General features: G+C 38.1%; 1 long non-coding RNA gene across 1 annotated transcript in view; it reads right to left on the bottom strand.

Moving 5' to 3' along the window:
- The window catches only part of LOC136793927 (uncharacterized), a 245,623-nt gene that overhangs the window by 44,731 nt on the left and 179,621 nt on the right, over window positions 1–21,271 (bottom strand). The window contains exon 3 of the long non-coding RNA XR_010840013.1: window positions 1,062–1,155. This is a non-coding gene — a long non-coding RNA (uncharacterized lncRNA). The remainder of the gene's footprint in view (window positions 1–1,061; window positions 1,156–21,271) is intronic.

Genomic DNA, 21,271 nt, shown 5'->3' on the forward strand with positions numbered 1-21,271 from the left:
TTACTAGGTCATACCACAAAAACAGGAATAGTGAAATCAGCCCGATTCACAGACCCACTGGATGTTGTATTCCGGACTGCTGACTGCCCTTCTCAGGGGCCGTTCTCACAGTTTGATCAAGCCACCCAATCTGGGTCTCATTTCTTCCCCCTTTCTCCTAAGTCTGTGTCACTGAGATTACAAAATGACCTGAGGCTGAGTTGACTTCTTGAGGATGCTTTGAGAGAAAGAATAATTCCTAATGGAGCATCACTGAGCACTATGTAAGGGTAACACTCTTAGCAATTCAGACATAACACTCAAATGCAATTCAGACATTTCCACCTAAGCTTTAGAACCATGATGATTCAGGCAGGATGCTATTCTAGACCAGTGATGGCCATTTTTCAGAAGCCACCAAAAGTTATTAGGTCTTTCACGCTCTTTCTCTCTCTTTAGTAATTATTTCAAATTGTTACAAGATTAGCCATCCCCCAGCCTTCCATTAGAGAAGCAACCCATAACTATTTCTCTGGAAGGTGCAGCCACACACCCTGCCAGGATGTCATGCTGCTCCCAGGCACAATATACAAGTATGCCCATGCTTCTCTGCCATGACAGAGAATGTCATTTCCAAGAGAACTTTGGCTTCTTGGCCTCATTCCAGATGCATTCAAAAGAGGAAAGGAGACAGACAAAGCAGTATATGGAGAGTAGCTGGCAGGAGCAATTCCAGCCACAAATATCTGCATAACCAAGAAATGAGTGCAGGTTTGCAGTACACTATTGTACACCTGGGTGGAGTGACAGCAGAGCAGGGTGGGTGGGGACACTTGCTTGAAGCAGCTGAAAATCAGGGTCCACCCAAACAGAGCCAAGAGTAATATGTGAGTGACTGCAAGAACCATGATCACTTTGTAGTAAAATCAAGTTATCAGAGTGGGGCTCAAAGACAGTGGAATTTCAACCTTACTGCTTTTGGCCCCTATTCTTACATTTGCATAGCTGCTTCAAATGCTAGTCCTAATGGCTTCTGAAGATGCTCTGCAAGGAAGAGTCCCAAGAAACAAATAAAGAAGTACCTTAGGCACAAGAAATGATCATCAAAACTCATCCTTCCCGAATACAGTGAAATCAACAATTTTCCCAAGAAATCTGCATCACCAAAAGTCCTCCCTAAAAAAAAAAAAAAGAAAAGAAAAGAAAAGAAATTAGAAGTGAAAGAACACAGCAATCAAACCTAAAATATTGCAACCCTTTGAAAGAACAGAGATAAAACCTAAAAGATTGCCCCATTTTCAAGGTTCTATCGATCTAAAGTAGTAACTTCGTATTTTTAAAATACAAATTTTAAAAGCACAGCGCCTCCTTTTTAATCCTTCTGGATTCATCAAGACGTAATTCCTGGTTGAATATCACTTGAACACACATGCTATGTAGCTTTTTCAGTGGTGGTGATGAATTTCTCTTAAGGTCTCCAAACCATTCCACATCAACATTCTTTTTTTTTTTTTTGCGGTATGCGGGCCTCTCACTGTTGTGGCCTCTCCCTTTGCGGAGCTCAGGCTCCGGACGCGCAGGCTCAGCGGCCATGGCTCACGGGCCCAGCCGCTCCGCGGCATGTGGGATCTTCCCGGACCAGGGGTCAAACCCGTGTCCCCTGCATCGGCAGGCGGACTCTCAACCACTGCGCCACCAGGGAAGCCCCACATCAACATTCTTGATTTATGTTGGCAAAAAGCAGCTTCCTGGGGTTTTGGTTCCCCCTGAACTCTGTGCCATTGCAGAGTCCATGTGTCCCATGGAGGCAGAGATGCACAAATCTGAGCGACATGAGTTACTCTCAGGTATCACCAGAGAATGCAAATGGGCTAGGGTGGTGAAGCAACAACCCACAAGTAAACTTTCAAGCCGTACCTGACAATGAAAATAACACCAGAAGACTTAAAACGCACAGGTGATCAAGTAGAGCAGTGTGCTTTTCCTGACAGGGCAAGATGTGGATTTTCCACTGTAAGCACACTCCCTTATCAGCTCCATTTTCATTGGTTCCAGATTTTTTAGGGATCTCCCAGGTAATTATGAGTTACGTCCCTATTAGTCATGTTAATTATATAACGATGCCTAAATTTCTGCTTTTTGCATTAATTGTCTTTTATAGAGTAGTAAAGACTAATCATCATTTGACTGGAATTGCAAATCTTTTTTCCCAACACAGAGAAGATTTTCAGTGGATCCACCAAGTGGATTTCAGAGGAACTGGCAGTCCATGAGTTGGGCCCTTGTGCCTTTCAAAATGGCCTGTGTATTATAACCATTGCACTCAATTAACCTGAACAACAAATGTACCTTATTGCCTGAATTGAGTCATCTTTACCATGTCAATCTAAGCCAGGCTTTATCTGCATCAATGGGGAAAACTTTACCAGCTGCTGATACTTCTTTCCATGTAGAGAATATGTGCCTTATCATTGCACTTCTGGACTGTTTCCATACTTCTATTCACTCTTCCCTTGACAGTACATATAAACCACACCCTCCAATGTCAGCTTTATCAGTCATAAAGATGATGTTTTAGTCTATTTCGCCTTACTCTCTTGTCTTCTTTCTCAACTGTGTTTGAATTCGGGCAGAGAAAAAGAGTTTTCCCTAGCATACTCCAACATTTGGTGCATTCACTGGGAACACCGAGAAATTAAACAAATGGCTGGAATGTTGGGGAATAAAATAAATATGTTAAAAGAACTTGAGGGGCATTGGGCTTTGGATTTTTATGTATGGGAGAGATCTTTGGGTTCCAGAGGCTTTTATTGGCTCACAAGGTTGCTTGTTGCACTTGGAATTTTTTAAATTCTGTGACATGGAAAAGGGAGCTTAAGCTTTAGGCCACACATGATATTTCAACTCTGATAGATGATTGCAACTTATCCTATGGTTACTTTATATGGACTGTTTTTCATATGTGGCTCTTTGTTTATGTATTGTAACAGCCGAAAGGGAAGTTGCATGGGCTTCAGTAAAGACACAATTCTCAGGAGAATTTCCAGGACAACTGGGCCTCACCAATGTGCCAAGGCACAGGTATGAGAATGCCCTCATCAGTTACCACCTGCATGGGCCTTAGAAAGGCCTGGACTTTAGTGGGCACAGGCAATCCCACGGTGAAGTCTTGGCCTTAACACACACGTGCCGATGATTCAGGCCCCGCTAAGCATATGCTGGTAGGACTCAAGGCCACACACTGAGTAAATGGCCAAGCTAGGATCTGAAAGCAGGCTGGTTTTGCACCAGAATCCAAGTTTTTAACAACCCGTGTTGGTTTTCTTTCACTGCTGCAACATACGTAGTGAGCTAACACAACATAAATTTATTTTGTTACAGTTTTGGAGGCCAGAAATCCAAAAATGAGACCCACTGGGCTAAAATCAAGGTGTTGGCAGGGCTGTTTTCCTTCCAGAGGCTCTAGAGGAAAATTCACTTCCTTACCTTTTCCAGCTTCTAGAGGCCACCTGTTTTCCTGGGCTCACGGCCCCTTCCTCTATCCTTAAAGATAGTAGCACAGCATCTTCAAATCTCTGGCTCTCACACTCTTGTCTCCCTCTTATAAGGGCCCTTGTGATTATATTGGGCCCACCTAGATAATCCAGGATAATCTCCCCATTTCAAAATTCTTAATTGAATCTGCAAAGTCCTTTTTGCCATGTAAAGTTATATCACATGTTCCATGGACTAGGACGTGGACAGCTTCAGGGGACCATTTATTATTCTGTCTACCACGCCAGCACACATCCACATGGAAATTGAATTTTGGATCATGGTCTTTGACAACATACTAAGCCTCACATTCTGGGAATGTCATTTTTTCTGGGATGATTGCTTTAGGGGGTTGAGGTTTGGCTTCTCTTCTAAACGTGGTGGGTGTGGCTCACCACTGAAAATATATTTTTGAAACTTTTAACCATTAAATCTATGAGCAACCTGGCATTGAACAGTATACTTTTTGCAAGAACCACACTAACCCCAGTGAGAGAAAGCCTGGGCTGCAAACACTGGCAGAACCCCTTCCTCTGCCAAGGCTGTGGAAACCCCTCAACCTGGCACTTAAAGAGAAGAGAATTAGTTACTTTGGACTTAATTCATAAGAGCAATAGAACCTAATTTCAGACTATAATTCCTTTGGGCTTTGTCATCTTTAGACTTAAACTTGTAAAGGGATTAGTGTCTGGATTTTAATTTTTCTGAGAGAATTACAATGGGAGAAATTGTATTCAAATTTAGGGCATCTCCACATTGCTGGCCTTTTATTAAGAGACTTTCTTTCTGCGTTTCTCTTTGATTTTATTGCAGAACCTCTGAGAGGTTATATTAGACAGTTGTAGTAGGACAGAACTTGGGAAGGGAAAGAAAATAGGGAGTACATTTTGGGCTTTGGAGTTAATTTAATTAATGCATTGTTCTGACCCATTTCAAGGCCTTCTGGGGCAAACTCTCCTCCCGACAGGTGGAGACCTGCCCAAACCAGCCCTGCTGGGTGACGTGGTTTAAGTCCAGGCAGGATTCGGTGTCTGCGGTCATGGCTGGAAAGTTGGCTGTGGCCAGCTGTTGTAAGCTGGTCCTGTGCATCAGGATTCCAGGGGGCTCCTTCCCTTCATAATCCTTGAATGGAGGCCCCGGCATTGTGGCCACCAGGAAATACAGCACATTCTATGATATTTGGTTTGTTAAGTTAAAAGGTGATACTCTGGACTCCATCTTGCCTATTCCTTTGTCTTCTTTTTGGTTGGATCCAAATTTGGGTAAATCACAGGAGTGTTAGTTATTGGGTTCCCATGAACTTTCCAACAAATCGTTTTTCCATCTAGATTGTTGTATTAGTCTGCCAACCCAACTTTCTTTTTCCAGGCAATCCTTGCAGGCATTTGAGTTTGCACTCTTTTGCTTAGAACAAGAGATCTTAACCCTTTTTGTGACATGAACCCCTTTGTCAGTCTGGAAAATCTGTGGACACTTCTCAAAATAATGTCTTTACAGGCCTAACATAAAACAGAGGATTACAAAGTAAACGAATCATACTGAAACACACTTCTCAAAAAGTGTTGAAAAACAAATCTGAAATATAATGAATATGAATCTTTTTCAGCGTATTAAATAACAAGATCTAGTAGGGAACCAGTACGTACTATAATTTCAGTGCATTGCGCAGCACAAACAATATTTCAAGGTATCTCTAGCCACTGTAAGTAATAGAAATTATAAATATCTGTGACATCTATTGGTGACAAAGTAACAGGAAATGATAATTCTGATGTGGTATGTTGTCCACCTTCAAAAATGAAAGAAATGTCAAATTTCAGTAAAAAGTTAGTGGAAGTAAATATGCAATTTTTCTCCTTTTAAAGTTCATGAACTCTCTCCATGGAAACCCAAGTTATTAACCCTGGGCTTAGAGTGGCTGCCTATTGCTTGTCTTCCGTATAAAATTCCAAGTTATCTACTTTCCCTAAAGGTCCTCTAACAGATCTCACTATAGTTCTTCACACCTCACCAGTCTCATCCTGCATCACTCCTCAAGGCTGATCTGCTTTTAACTGAAGCAAATCAAATTTTTAACACTAATACACAAAATATTCAGATTTGTATACACATGTATTTCATTCCTTCAAGTGATCGCTCCTGAGCCTTATTCACTAGGCATTCAGTTGTACATGGTTCCTGAGCAGTCTTGTCTACGTGTGTAAGAAAATGCCATAGTATCTCATCTCATTGAAAAGATATGAATACCTGCTGAGTTTTCATACAAGTGTAAATTCAATGAGAGCAGAAAATTCACCTGTCTTATTTATCACTGTACCCCCAATTTGGGGCATATAGAACCTCAACCAACATTTGTGGAATAAAAAAACCAATCCACTATCCAATGATAAACTCATTTCCTAGTGAAGCAAATATGTACTAAAGAGGATATAAGTTATCTGGGAAACAAGAGTGCATTCTTGATGAAGTTGGCTTTAATGCTTGGAATGTCTATTTCCTTATTATTAGAAAATATGAAGGTTTCTCCTTGCAAATGCTGCTCATATACATACACAGGGAATGAACAAGTACCTTATTTTTTTCTTAGAAAAGATGTAGTGAAAGTGTGTATCAATTCTCTCATTGCCTTTAATGGAGATAGACATAAGTTTTGTATTTTGGGAACTGTTCCAGACAGGGTCTTCATTAAGTACCTCCTATTATGACCTTCCAGATGCTTTAATAAGCATTTTTCCTCAGTGAATCATGTTAACCTGTGCTCCTTTCATATTACTCAACAGCTCAGGACTCCACTATTTTTTCCTGAAATATATGTATACTTTTTTAAAACATAAAAAATATGAGTTAAATTTTATCTTAGGTTTTAAAAATTTGTATAGATAGAGCAGTTGTTTCTCAGTGGTGGTTGTTTTGAATGGGGGTTGGCATAAATGGATTTGTTTTCTGAGTAGTAGTAAAATACAGCATTAATATATCATAATTCACTTTTTAAGACCTTAGATTGTTTTTCAAATTGAAGACTGAGCTCTATCAGTAGGTTGTGAAATCATTTTAGTGGGTCAAAAACATTGTTTCTGAAAGTAAAATAGAATAAAGTAGAAAATATTAGAACGTGTTATACATAGTAAGTAATGTTTGATAAAACTTGTGTGTGTGTGTGTGTGTGTGTGTGTGTGTGCGTGCGTGCACGCGCGTGTGTGTTTACTAAGGGGCAATCTAAATGTATTTCTGACTATGGTTCATGGTCAAAACATTTAAAAAACATTAATTATGATCATTTCATTGAGTTTACAGATTAAGAAAAAAACTGTGGCCTCAATACAACCATGCCTAAGGTCAAAGAGTTTTGGACAATTTAAGCAACATTTTATCTCTGGACTCCAATTCCAGTCCAATGCTCTCTAGAAAATAAAAAGGACTTTATTTTTGTTTGTTTAGATTTTTTGTTTTCTTCTGTTTTCTCCACAATGAACCACAGGAGATCCATGAATCTAAGGAGGACCTGTCTACATCAGTCCCCTGTATTGTGATCATATTTTGCTGCATGTCACTGGCCATCTCAGAACAAAGAGGAAGAATCAGCACCTCAAGATGATATTTTCACAATAGCTGAAAAGCTCATTCTCTCCTTCAGTCCAGAGATGACCTCTTTGTCTATTCTTTGACAAGCAGCAGACTGTGGAAACAGGGCAGTGTTTTTCCAGAGATAAACAAGGTTAATGGATATTCCATGATGGAAAGCTGCCTGTTCTAGATGCTGCCAGCTCGTGTTCAAAGGAACTTAGAGAAAGGTTGTCCGGATTTTACTCATTTCACCCCAAGGCTTTAGATTACCCAACACAGTCAATAAACATACTTCTTCCTTGTTTTCCTGACTGCCTAAGCTCTTTAATGGGGAACTCTGAACTACAGACCCAGCTCCTACCACCAACTAAGGTCCCATGCAGCAGGGTCCTACTGGGTCACAGGCTGTGACTTGGTCAGGAGCATCAGATCCCAATATGGTAAACTTAAGTGGAAATGGAAGAAATAGGCAAGCCCCTCCACCCTTTTTACACTGTTTGAAAATAACAATAGTTATAGCCAAGATACATGAAGTTTCCATTGGAAAAATCAAACAAAAAAAGAACATTGATAATGCACTTAAATCCATTATTACTAAAGAAGCAGCATCCAACAGGTTGCAACTAATTTATGCCCTCAGAATGAATTATGTACCCAAACTACCACACTACGTCAGCCAGAGGGTTAATGGGAGACCCTCAGGGTGATTTTGCTTAATGCCTAAAAAACAAACAAAGCATTGACCTTTTATAAAAACTCAAGTCTACCTATCCAAATAAATCAGATCTCTGATAAGAAAACTCACATTCCAAACTACCTTCAAACCACAGCCATGAATATAATAAACAAGAGAAAGAGAAACATCCTGATTATGCTAAATCTTCCATAGAGTTACCCTTTGCCTGTTATCCCCGGATTGCATAAATCATGTAGCCTTGAATTAAAATTGGCCTGTAAGTCCAAGGAAGACCTGAGGATGAACAAAAATTCCAATCGATCTTGCTCATTGTGGCTATTTTAGTAGTCCTGAGGAGGTACTCACTAAATCTTTGATGAATGAATGAATGACTCTGCTGGTGGGAACTGAAACAGATCAATATGTGTGTGAACCTAATATTCATTTTGCAGATGGGTTAACTGTAGGCAGGCTTATTTCTTCTAACTCTTCGCAAGGCATAAATAACTAACAGGCCGGTATTAAGGTGCAATCCAAACTTAACCCCACGGAGATTTTGTTCTGCTTTGTTTTGATTAGTTTTTAAATCCCCTTGAAATTTAATGAGAAGACAGAGCAATTTGCATGTTTTGCAATTACAGAGGTCAGAAGACTAAGCAGAAGAACCTTCCCATTAGTAGACACTGACCCTAATGAGTTGGGGCTTGACCATGCTTGTTTTTGAAAGCCCACAGAACTTTAACCAAGTTGATGTGGAACAAAAATTGATGCCATGTTCAGTATGACAGTAAGGGCTGGTCTTAATTGGTAATGATGTTACCACTTCTTTCATTCAACAGTGACTGAATACTGTACTAGTCCCAATAGGGTAGGTTATGCTGCAGTAACAAATGTCACCAAATCTCAATGCCTTATCTCAACAAAGGTATGTATCTCAATCACACAAAGTATTCTGCAGTTCCAGTTATCCACCATCAACTTTTACCTTTCGATAACATGGGTGTCTAGGTCCAAATTGACACCTTTTATTTATATAGGGTGATGTGAATAGCTGTGAACCAAAATGACAGGTATCAGTTTGGGCTTAGTTATTTAGAAGTGGGGATGAGTTCTAATCTTTCTCTCTTTTCCTAGTGCAGAAACCTTAGAGATGACACATTGAGATGAAGGTATCCCATGATGGAGGTGGCCTCAATAGGATCCTTGCGAAGTACTAAATGGTTCTTTCATAGCTACTATAGGCAAGAAAATGAGATAAAGGCTGAGGATGTTAAGGCAAACAAAAAAGTACACACAGACAATGTTTGGATTTTTGCCATTCTAACACTCGTCTCTAGCATCCTAGCCTTTCATTCATCCATCCATTCATTTATTCTCTAAGTGACTCATTCATTTATAATACATTTATTGAATATCTATCTGCCAGAATTTGTGCTTGGTGATGGCATAAAAAGATGACTAAAAGTGATCTCTTTTATCAAGAAATTCATAGTCTAACATGCAAATTAATATATAAATACTATTAAAACTGTATTTCAGTATAAGGCCAGCTATGATAGAAATATATATTAAATATAATAGAAATACATTCATTCATTTATCCACTCAGCCAGCAAATGCCACACACCATGCTAAGCAGAGAAACTAAATAATTTTCACTGGCTACAGTGAGGAGGGAATTAAAAGAAATGATATTTGAGTTGATCACTAAAGGACGAGTATGCGTTTTCCCTGAACATGACAAATCTTTATTTAGATCTTCAAGTGATAAAATGCACCCAACTAATTTTTGCTACAGAATCTAACCATTGAGAGTACAGGCTCGAGTCAGGTGCCTGGTTGTGACTGTTGACTTCTTTCTGTATTAGCCGTTTATTAGCTACTGACAACTCTGGTCCTCAGTTTTCTCATTTATAAAATAACAATAATAAAAATACCTATTACATAGGGTTGTTCTGAAGCTAAAATAAGAAAACATATTAAATTCTCAACATAAAATAAGTAAGTATGGGTTATTATAATTATTATTATTTTCCCAAAAAAGGAAAGAGTACGCTAAGACTGCACTATCTATAATGCTATTGCCAACTGGATCAGTTTCGAAATAGATTCCAACCTGCGTTTCTGAACAGCAGTAGCTGCAAAAGATGAGGAATATTTCCCACTACTCTCTGAGCAACAATATTTACTATTTTTATCCTGTGTTATAATGTAAGCTGTGAGATACCTGTGGTGTGAACCATGGGGCCTTGTGAGTACATATTGATTGATAAGAGGTGAAGTTTTAGACTCTGAATCTGAAACTGAAAAATCCTCTGCCTAGAACAACCTCCAACCATTCTGTTACCGTAATCCTTCTTCCTCTTTTGGTGTTAGCTCAACTATTACCTCCTCTAGGAAGCTTTATCTTGCTTACCACACCAACAAGCCCTTCTTATGCTCTCCTGCCCCTGAGCTTCCCTATAGAAACACTTAATGAGACATATTAGCCTGTTGACTTGTCTGCTACTCACACTTAACTCTGAGCTCCACAAGGAAAAGGTCCACTGTCCCAAATTAATCACTATATCCACAGTGCTTAGAACAGTACCTGCTGTAGAGTAGGTATTGAATATATTTTGAGGTCAGAAAGTGCAATTATACCAGGAATGAGAGAGTATGGAAAGATTTAGATGGAAGCTATGAGTTGAGATTCCATGAGATGATGAGTCCTTAGGTGAGGCTTATAACCTAACCTAAGTAGAGGAGAATGTATGTCATAGAAATCAGATGTGGAGAAATTTCAAGATCGAGCTTCATGAATATAAATTTTGAAGTCACTGAGAGTCATGGTTATAGGATTTTTCCTAAAAATATAGCAGCTCAGTCATATATAAGGGTCTGATGATTTGTTGAGCCTTTTTAGAAAATCCCTGTGAGAAAACTCCCCAAACTACTTGGTCTTATATTCAATGATTTGATATCTTTTTTTAAATGGAAGTTTAAAGACCAGAATGGCACTCTTAGAGACAGAGGTACAAGCCTAGAACAAGAGTGCTTTGGACTGAATGTCAAAGTTCACTGCAATAGATGTTGACCTACCATTTATAAAGGTTTGCTCCTGAATCTGAATTCTGCAGTTCAGTTGAGGGTGAAGGACAATTCAAACCAGTTTCTCAACAGACACTAATCAGGAGTTGTAGCAGTATTATAGCATTCATCACACCAACAACTCCACCCCATTATAAAAGGAAAGCTCACCTCTCTCCCAACCCTGTTCCTCTAGCATCTCGTATCTTTCTAGTCTTTTAATTCCACTATATCACACTTTGACTTTCCGTATCCAATTTCAATTCCAACCACCATTCCACACACAAGGCAACACTATAAATCACTGACCCTTTTCCTAGAATCATTTTAAATCAAAGAGGTAAGTTTTAGGGTATACTCCACTCACCCCAAACAATGAAAAATAATGTAAACTGAAAAAACACATAATAGGATTAGAAACATTATATGAATAACTTCCTGTAAAAGTAATCTGGGATAAATAAAACTAAAAATAAATAAAAACTAACTTCATTCATTCATTGAAAGAAAGTTGAAAGATCCCTTCAAATACAAGAGAAAGCTCTGCCATATTTGGGATTAAAGATGACAAGCAATCTAATAGATTTTTCCAGTGTCCCAGGTTGCTAGATAGTTCTGGTACAGGAGACCCAATTAGGAAGAGGTGGAAGGATCACAGAAAGAGGGAAAAGTAAGCATAATAACATTCTACATTGAGAATGGACTCTGGATAGAAGCTTTATATAATGATGAAAGCTGTTCTGACAAGCAGTATTTAAATATATTCACATTCTTGCTGGTCATTCCTCTTCTTAGATAAAATGACTGTAGGGATAAAATGATATAGACCACTTTACAAAAGAGCAAAGTTATATATTCCCTTAATAATTATGACAGGAACAGTTAATGTATGCAGCTGTTCTTACTCCATTAGAGCAACCAGATCTATAAGTCATAGTGTTTGAGTCCTGGTGGTACCAATTTTTAGCTCCCTGGTTCATAGTGTGTAGATAGTGTAAAAATACACCACCCAACCTATTTTTCTGAACAGATGTTCTGAATGGGTTTATATCATGAAGGTGGTGAGCTGATGTGATAACCTACATTGATAAACAGCTTTTGTTTAAGATACGATATGAAGATCAAGTTAGTCAGGATTTGTCAAGAAGAACCAAAACTAGTCTATTCTGGAATTCTGTGTTCAATATGACAATGGTTACAAATTTGTTCCTAGCATGAGGTAATGTTTTCCTAAGGATATTTAACAATATTTACCCAATAATTAATGGGCATTGCATCAAAAGAAACACCTGTGTTCCTGCTAATTTGGTGTGGTTTCTTAATCACATTGACAGGAAGCTAACAAAGCATGGGATATAGTAGCAGAGAAAACTTAGCAGAGCTCAGATTTATATCACACTGTTTAACAGGATCTATAATGGATCCTAATTTGCTTACATTTTTAATTGAAACTGAAAGAGCAAAATAAATCCATTATCCTAACCTGGGAACAGGTAGAAACTAGAATATATTACTTGAAGGGAGAAAGAACTTCACTCAAAAAAATAGATATCATTTAATGAGAGAGTAAGAACAACTTTTCAGGCAAATGGTGGGGCAGTGTGTAAGACATAACAGGAACAGTTCCTCTGAGGAGGATAATAGTCCATATAACCATAGAGGTTTCTGTGACTGAAGGAGGAAAGGAATAATGAACCACTGCTGATGGTACAGGAATCCCAAAGCTTGGGAACATCAGAAGATATATCGGATTTCTGCAGGAGAACCTTCACTGATTCCTTAAATTATCTATCATCTTCCCATTTTAATCTGTTATTTGTATCTAACTCTCTTTACAGTAAGTTTGGGGTCTGACTCATCTTTGAGGTCCCCATAGCACCTATTACAATGTTTTATATATAGAGTGTGTGTATGTGTGTATATATATATAAATACAGTAAACATTTATATATTCTAAGAATTGACTTAATATGCCAGTACTTTTAGTGAATTCCACCATCAAGGTAAGTTACATTCATCATTCATTCATTCATTCATTCATTCATTTATAATGGGTACTTACTAAGTATTTACCATATACTATGAGTACTATAGGGCAATAAACAGATGTTAAAGGCAAGATCTTCACTAAGAACTTACAAATGAAAATAGTTTCCAACTAGTGGGGAAATTCTATTTTGACATTAATAACCTAATTAAATCTCAATCCAACTTAATCAGTAATTAATTGGTTGCTTTCCAGCCCAGCATATTCATTAATAGAGCATGAGGGAATGGCTTTTGGAGACGGGTGAAATGAGTTCTATCTACACAGCTTGGCAATAAGACACAGGCCAGTACCAGTTACCCTCTGTCCTTAGCCGACATGGGCCTAGCAGAAAGCCCTCATACCATGGTCATGTTTTTGTATAAAAGACAACTGCCCTGTGAGGTATGATGAGGGAAAGTGAGATGAACAGAAGAAGGGAGAGAAGAAGGGAGAATGCATGGCCATGGATTCTCTTAAGTCCTTCTCCTTTGGCTTGTTGCTTCTTTGCTCCAGGAAGTTCCACCACTGAGAGAAAAGGCCAGCTATTCAAGGTGAAACAACACCACTTCTTACAGATAACACCATTAACTAGATGAAAATATGCCTAAACTCCTCTTCTCAAGGGAGAAGAATGCAGAAGATAGTGTGTGTCCATGACTAGAGATTTAAAGGGTTAAGTGGAGCAAGGAGACGTCTACAGGCGTAAGTTATGAGCTGGATGTAAAGAATGCAGCTGACAAACATCTGAAATTCTTGAGGCACCAGAACAGCTTTATTCTGAGCAGTCACATCAATAGGAGCCTGATTTGAGCTGATCCCCCAGTGAGTGACTCAGCAGTCCTGACACTCCCTGTGAGTTCAGCTACCTGCTGGGGAAGAGATCTTTTCAGGTACATCAGAATGGCCCTGTCTCAAAGAACCTTCCCCTGCCTTTATAACCGAGCTTCCACAGACCTGACAGGGAGTTTCTAGGAAAGAGTCCAGAAACCATGCAATTAGGACCTCAAGGGAGATCCAGCTGGGCCCCACCTCAGACCCTGAAGTTTGATTCAGTATTACCTGAGTCTCAATACTTCTGCAGAGATCACTGTTTAACCATTCAAAGAGCTTCCTGTTGTTTCTCCTAGATGGGGACTTCATCTGCTTTGCTGTGCAGAGTCCCTAATAGCTGACTGGTTTCTTGAGTCCATTCAACTTTTGAAGTTTTAGGGCCTCAAGATGAGAAACTGGATTGTGTCTTTCTGTATCAAGATGGAATCTCACATATAACGAGTAGCTTAACCCTCCTCTGAGGGCGTTGATTTTCTTTGGAAATATCAAGGCATTGTGTTTTAAGAATGGGTTTAAATCTCCACTTTGTCACTTGTTACTCAGTACTGCTACTGCATTTCGGGGAAACTACTTAAACCTCATGTTCATTACCTGTAAAATAGTGATAATAATATCTAGCCTATTTACACAGTTATTTTGAGAATTCAATGAGATAAGCATATGAAAGTGCTATAAAAACAGTAACATCCTAGACAAATACACATTCTTACCATCCTAACTTTTCTTTTGCATGTACCTACTGCCTTTATTTAGCTCTACCACATCCTGCTTTGTATTAAATAACTTCTAAAAATCTCTCTTTTCCCTTTGAGGCAGCAAGTTAGTTAAAGCACCTTGAATCTTTACATCTCCCAAAGGACCAAGCCTAGAGTTTTGCACCGTCAGTGAATACTGGGTGAAGATCCATTATGTGGTAAATGTACTCCTGTGGCACACAGTTTGTAGCTCTGATGGTTGTTTTGATTACTTAGATTTTTAAAAATACACTTCAAGAGCAAATATCTTACTTATTTCCTCCTCAAGTAGTAACTTCAGAGAGTATTCAGGAAACTACCAGGCATAAAATTGTTTCTAGAATGTTATTTATGTCATTTTTAATAGCAATTGCCTATTAGGTGAGGGAGCTTAGGAGTACAAACTTCTAGTTTCAAAATAAATGAGTCATGGGTATGAAATGCACAGCATGGGGAATATAGTCAATAACTATGTAATATCTTTTCATGGTGACGGATGACAACTAGATTTATCCTGATGACCATTTTCAAATGTATAGAAATATCAAATCTCACTCCCTCTTTTGAGAGCACCGGAACCACAACTAACTACAGAACAACCATGGACAGGAAGACACTGGAGCTCACCAAAAAAGATACCATATATCCAAAGACAAAGGAGAAGCTGCAATGAGATGGTAGGAGTGGTGCAATCACAATAAAATCAAATCCCATAACTGCTGGGTGGGTGACTCGCAAACTGGAGAACAATTATACCACAGAAGTACACCCACTGGAGTGAAGGTCCTGAGCCCTATGTCAGGCTTCCCAACCTAGGGGTCTGGCAACGGGAGGGGGAATTCCCAGAGAATCAGACTTTGAAGGGTAGGGAGATTTGATTGCAGACCTTCGATAGGACTGTGGGAAAGAGAGACTCCACTCGTGAAGGCACACAAAGTAGTGTGTGCATTAGGACCCAGGGAAAAGAGCAGTGACCCCATAGGAGACTGAACCAGACCTACCTGCTAGTGTTGGAGGGTCTCCTGCAGAGGCAGGGGGTGGCTGTGGCTCACTGCTGGGACAAGGACACTGGCAGCAGAAGTTCTGGGAAGTACTCCTTGGCGTGAGCCTTCCCGGAGTCCACCATTAGCCTAGAACCTCCAGTGATGGGTTGCCTCAGGCCAAACAACCAACAGGGAGGGAACTCAGGCCCACCCATCAGCAGACAAGTGGATTAAAGTTATACTGAGCTCTACCCATCAGAGCAATGCCCAGCTCTACCCACCACCAGTCCCTCTCATCAGGAAGCCTGAACAAGGCTCTTAGATAGCCTTATCCACCGGAAGGCAGACAGCAGAAGCAAGAAGACCAACAATCTTGTAGCCTGTGGAATGAAAAACACATTCACAGAAAAACAGACAAAATGAAAAGGCAGAAGACTATGTATCAGATGAAGGAACAAGATAAAAGCCCAGAAAAACAACTAAATGAAATGGAGATAGGCAACCTTCCAGAAAAAGAATTCAGAATAATGATAGTGAAGATGATCCAGGACCTCGGAAAAAGAATGGAGACGAAGACTGAGAAGATGCAAGAAATGTTTAACAAAGACCTAGAAGAATTAAAGAACAAATAACTAGAACAATTAAAGAACAGAGATGAAGAACACAATAACTGAAATGAAAAATACACTAGAAGGAATCAATAGCAGAATAACTGAGGAAGAAGAATGGATAAGTGGCCTGGAAGACAGAATGGTAGAATTCACTGCCACAGAACAGGATAAAGAAAAAAGAATGAAAATAAATGAAGATAGCTTAAGAGACCTCTGGGACAACATTAAATGCACCAATATTCACATTATAGGGGTCACAGAAGGAGAGGAGAGAGAGAGAAAGTACCCAAGAAAATATTTGAAGAGATTATAGTCAAAAACTTCCCTAACATGGGGAAGGAAATAGCCACCCAAGCCCAGGAAGTACAGAGAGTCCCAGGTAGGGTAAACCTAAGGAGAAACACACTGAGACATAGTAATCAAATTGACAAAAATTAAAGACAAAGAAAAATTATTAAAAGCAACAAGGGAAAAATGACAAATAACATACAAGGGAACTCCCATAAGGTTAACAGCTGATTTCTCAGCAGAAAATCTACAAGCCAGAAGGGAGTGGCATGACATATATAAAGTGATGAAAGGGAAGAACATACAACCAAGATTACTCTACCCAGCAAGGATCACATTCAGAGTCAATGGAGAAATCAAAAGCTTTACAGACAAGCAAAAGCTAGGAGAATTCAGCATCACCCAAGTAGCTCTACAAAAAATGTTAAAGGAACGTCTCTAAGTGGGAAACACAAGAGAAGAAAAGGACTCTCAAAAACAAATCCAAAACAATTAAGAAAATGGTAATAGGAACATACATATCAATAATTACCATACACGTGAATGGAATAAATGATCCAACCAAAAGACATAGATTGGCTGAATGGATACAAAAACAGGACTCATATAAATTCTGTCTACAAAAGACCCACTTCAGACCTAGGGACACATACAGACTGAAAGTGAAGGGATGGAAAAAGATATTCCATGCAAATGGAAATCAAAAGAAAGCTGGAGTAACAATACTCATATCAGATAAAAGAGATTTTAAAATAAAGAATGTTATAAGAGACCAGGAAGGACACTACATAATGATCAAGGGATCAATCCAAGAAGATGTAACAATTATAAATATATATGCACCCAACATAGGAGCACCTCAATATATAAGGCAAATACTAACAGCTATAAAAGAGGAAATCAACACTAACATAATAATAGTTGGGGACTTTAACACCTCACTTACATCAATGGACACATCATCCAAAATGAAAATAAATAAGGAAACACAAACTTTAACTGACACAGTAGACCTGATAGATTTAATTGATATTTATAGGACATTCCATCTGAAAACAGCGGTTTACACTTCCTTCTCAAAGTGCACATGAAACATTTTCCAGGATAGATCACATCTTGGGTCACATATCAAGCCTGAGTAAATTTAAGAAAACAGAAATCATATCATGCATCTTTTCCACAATGCTATGAGATTAGAAATCAATTACAGGGGAAAAAAAGTAAAAAACACAAACATGTGGAGGCTAAACAATACATTACTAAACAACCAAGAGATCACTGAAGAAATCAAAAAATACCTAGACACAACTGTCAATGAACACATAATGATGCAAAAAATATGGGATGCAGCAAAAGCAGTTCTAAGAGGGAAGTGTATAGCAATATAATCCTACCTCAAGACAAGAAAAATCTCAAATAAACAATCTAACCTTACACCTAAAGGAACTAGAGAAAGAAGAACAAACAAAATCCAAAGTTAGTAGAAGGAAATCATAAAGATCAGAGCAGAAATAAATGAAATAGAAATGAAGAAAACAATAGCAAAGATCAATAAAACTAAAAGCTGGTTCTTTGAGAAGATAAACAAAATTGATGAAACTTTAGCCAGACTCATCAAGGAAAAGAGGGAGAGGACTCAAATCAATGAAATTAGAAATGAAAAAGGAGAAGTTACAATGGACCCCACAGAAATACAAAGCATCATAAGAGTCTACTACAAGCATCTCTAGGCCAATAAAATGCACAAACTGGAAGAAATGGACAAATTCTTAGAAAGGTATAACCTTCCAAGACTGAACCAGGAAGAAACAGAAAATATGAACAGATCAATCACACGTAATGAAATTGAAACTGTGATTAAAAATCTTCCACCAAACAGAAGTCCAAGACCAGAAGGCTTCACAGGTAAATTCTATCAAACATTTAGAGAAGAGCTAACACCCATCTTTCTCAAACTCTTCCAAAAAATTGGAGAGGAAGGAACACACCCAAACTCATTCTACGAGGCCACCATCACCCTGATACCAAAACCAGACAAAGACAGTACAAAAAAACAAAATTACAGACCAATATCACTGATGAATATAGATGCAAAAATCTTCAACAAAATACTAGCAGACAGAATCCAACAACACATTAAAAGGGTCACACACCATGATCAAGTGGGATTTATGCCAGAGATGCAAGGCTTCTTCAATATACACAAATTAATCAATGTGATACACCATATTAACAAACTGAAGAATAAAAACCATATGGTCATCTCAATAGATGCAGAAAAAGCTTTTGACAGAATTCAACACCAATTTATGATAAAAACTCTCCAAAAAGTGGGCATAGAGGGAAGCTATCTCAGTATAAAAAGGCCATATACGACAAACCCACAGCAAACATCATTCTCAATTCTGAAAAACTGAAAGCATTTCCTGTAAGATCAGGAACAAGACGAGGATGTCCACTCTCACCACTATTATTCAACATAGTTTAGGAAGTCCTAGCCACAGCAATCAGAGAACAAAAAGAAATAAAAGGAATGCTAATTGGAAAAGAAGAAGTTAAACTGTCACTGTTTGCAGATGACATGATACTATACATAGATAATCCTAAAGATACCACCAGAAAACTTCTAGAGTTATTCAATGAATTTGGTAAAGTTGCAAGATACAAAATTAATGCACAGAAACCTCTTGCATTCTGATACACTAACAACGAAATATCAGAAAGAGAAGTTAAGGAAACAATCCCATTCACTATTAAAACAAAAAGAATAAAATACCTAGGAATAAACCTACCTAAGGAGGTAAAAGACCTGTACTCAGAAAACTACAAGACACTGATGAAAGAAATCAAAGATGACACAAACAGATGGAGAGATATAACATGGTATTTGACTGGAAGAATCAATACTGTGAAAATGACTATACTACCCAAAGCAATCTATAGGTTCAATGCAATTCCTATCAAATTACCAATGGTTTTTTAAGAGAATTAGAACAAAAAAATCTTAAAATTTGTATGGAGACACCGAATAGCCAAAGCAATCTTGAGGAAGAAAAACATAGCTGGAGGAATCAGACTCCTGACTTCAGACTATACTACAAAGCTACAGTAATCAAGACAGTATGGTACTGGCAGAAAAACAGAAATACAGATCAATGGAACAGGATAGAAAGTCCAGAGATAAACCCACGCACCTATGGTCAAATAATCTATGACAAAGGTGGCAAGGATATACAATGGAGAAAAGACAGTCCCTTCAATAAGTGGTGCTGGGAAAACTGGATAGCTACATGTAAAAGAATGAAATTAGAACATGCCCTAACACCATACACAAAAATAAATTCAAAATGGATTAAAGACTTAAATGTAAGACCAGACACTATAAAACGCTTAGAGGAAAACAAGGAAGAACACTCTTCTACATAAATTACAGAAAGGTCTTTTTTACCCCACCTCCTAGAGTAATGGAAATTTTAAAAAACCAAAACTACAAATGGGACCTAATGAAACTTAAAAGCTTTTGCACAGCAAAGGAAACCATAAACAAGATGAAAAGACAGCCCTCAGAATGGGAGAAAATATTTGCAAATGAAGCAACTGACAAAGGATTAATCTCCAAAATATCTAAACAGCTCATGCAGCTCAATATTAAAAAAACAAACAACCCAATCAAAAAATGGGCAGAAGACCTAAAGAGACATTTCTACAAAGAAGGCATGCAGATTTCCAAGAGGCACATGCAAAGCTGCTCAACATCACTAATTATTAGAGAAATGCAAATCAAAACTACAGTGAGGTATCACCTCACACCAGTTAGAATGGGTATCATCAGAAAATCTACAAACAACAAATGCTGGAGAGGGTGTGGTGAAAAGGGAACCCTTTTCTTGCACTGTTGGAGGGAATGTAAATTGATACAGCCACTATGGAGAACAGTATGAATGTTCCTTAAAAAACGAAAAATAGAATTACCATATGACCCAGCAATTCCACTACTGGGCATATAACCAGAGAAAACCATAATTCAAAAAGACACATGTACCCCAGTATTCATTGCAGCACTATTTACAATAGCCAGGTCATGGAAGCAACCTAAGTGCCCATCGACAGACCAATGGATAAAGAAGTTGTGGTACATATATAGAATGGAATATTACTCAGCCATAAAAAGGAATGAAATTGAGTTATTTGTAGTGATGTGGATGGACCTAGAATCTGTGTTACAGAGTGAAGTAATTCAGAGAGAGAAAAACAAATACCCTATTTTAACAGATATATATGGAATCTATATGGGTGCTAATTTCTTCTTCCCACATAGTGGGGTTTAAGGATAGAATCTAATATAAATGACTTAAGAAATTAAGGTTAATAAAATGCTGAATTACTTGATGAAATTAGGTAATAAAATAACTGGATCTATATTTTTAAACAAACAAGTGAAAATAGGATGTGGGGAGGAAAAGTGCATATAAATGAGCTAAATTCTTAATCTTTCACAGCTGGAGCTAGTGCATATTATTAAAAGTGGATGAATAATAGAATGGAGGTAAATGCTCATTTCTTACAATTATATTTCAATGTAGTTGAAACGTTCAGGGAAAATTACTAGAAGCAGGGGTACAGGGTGGTACAAATGACATGTAGTTTTATTATATGTTGTTCTACAAATTTTCATTTTACATGTACATATATTAACTTTACAATATATTAATGTATTTTGAAAAGAACTATTACTAAATATAATAAGAAAGTTTAAAATCAGTGAGAAAAATAGCAACTATCCAATGAAAGGTAGGTTTAAGGATATGACAAGCTAATACATTGTAGACCATAAATGGCTAATAACCAAACCCATGGAATTATGCTTAACCTCTCTCATAATTAAAGAAATGCAAATATGATCTGCATACCTAGGTGAAAGATTTAAAAAATACATATTGGTTGGCAAATATAAAATTGTATTGGCAAGCCTA

The sequence above is a fragment of the Kogia breviceps genome, chromosome 3 (assembly GCF_026419965.1).
Source record: "Kogia breviceps isolate mKogBre1 chromosome 3, mKogBre1 haplotype 1, whole genome shotgun sequence".
Lineage (NCBI taxonomy): Eukaryota > Metazoa > Chordata > Mammalia > Artiodactyla > Physeteridae > Kogia > Kogia breviceps.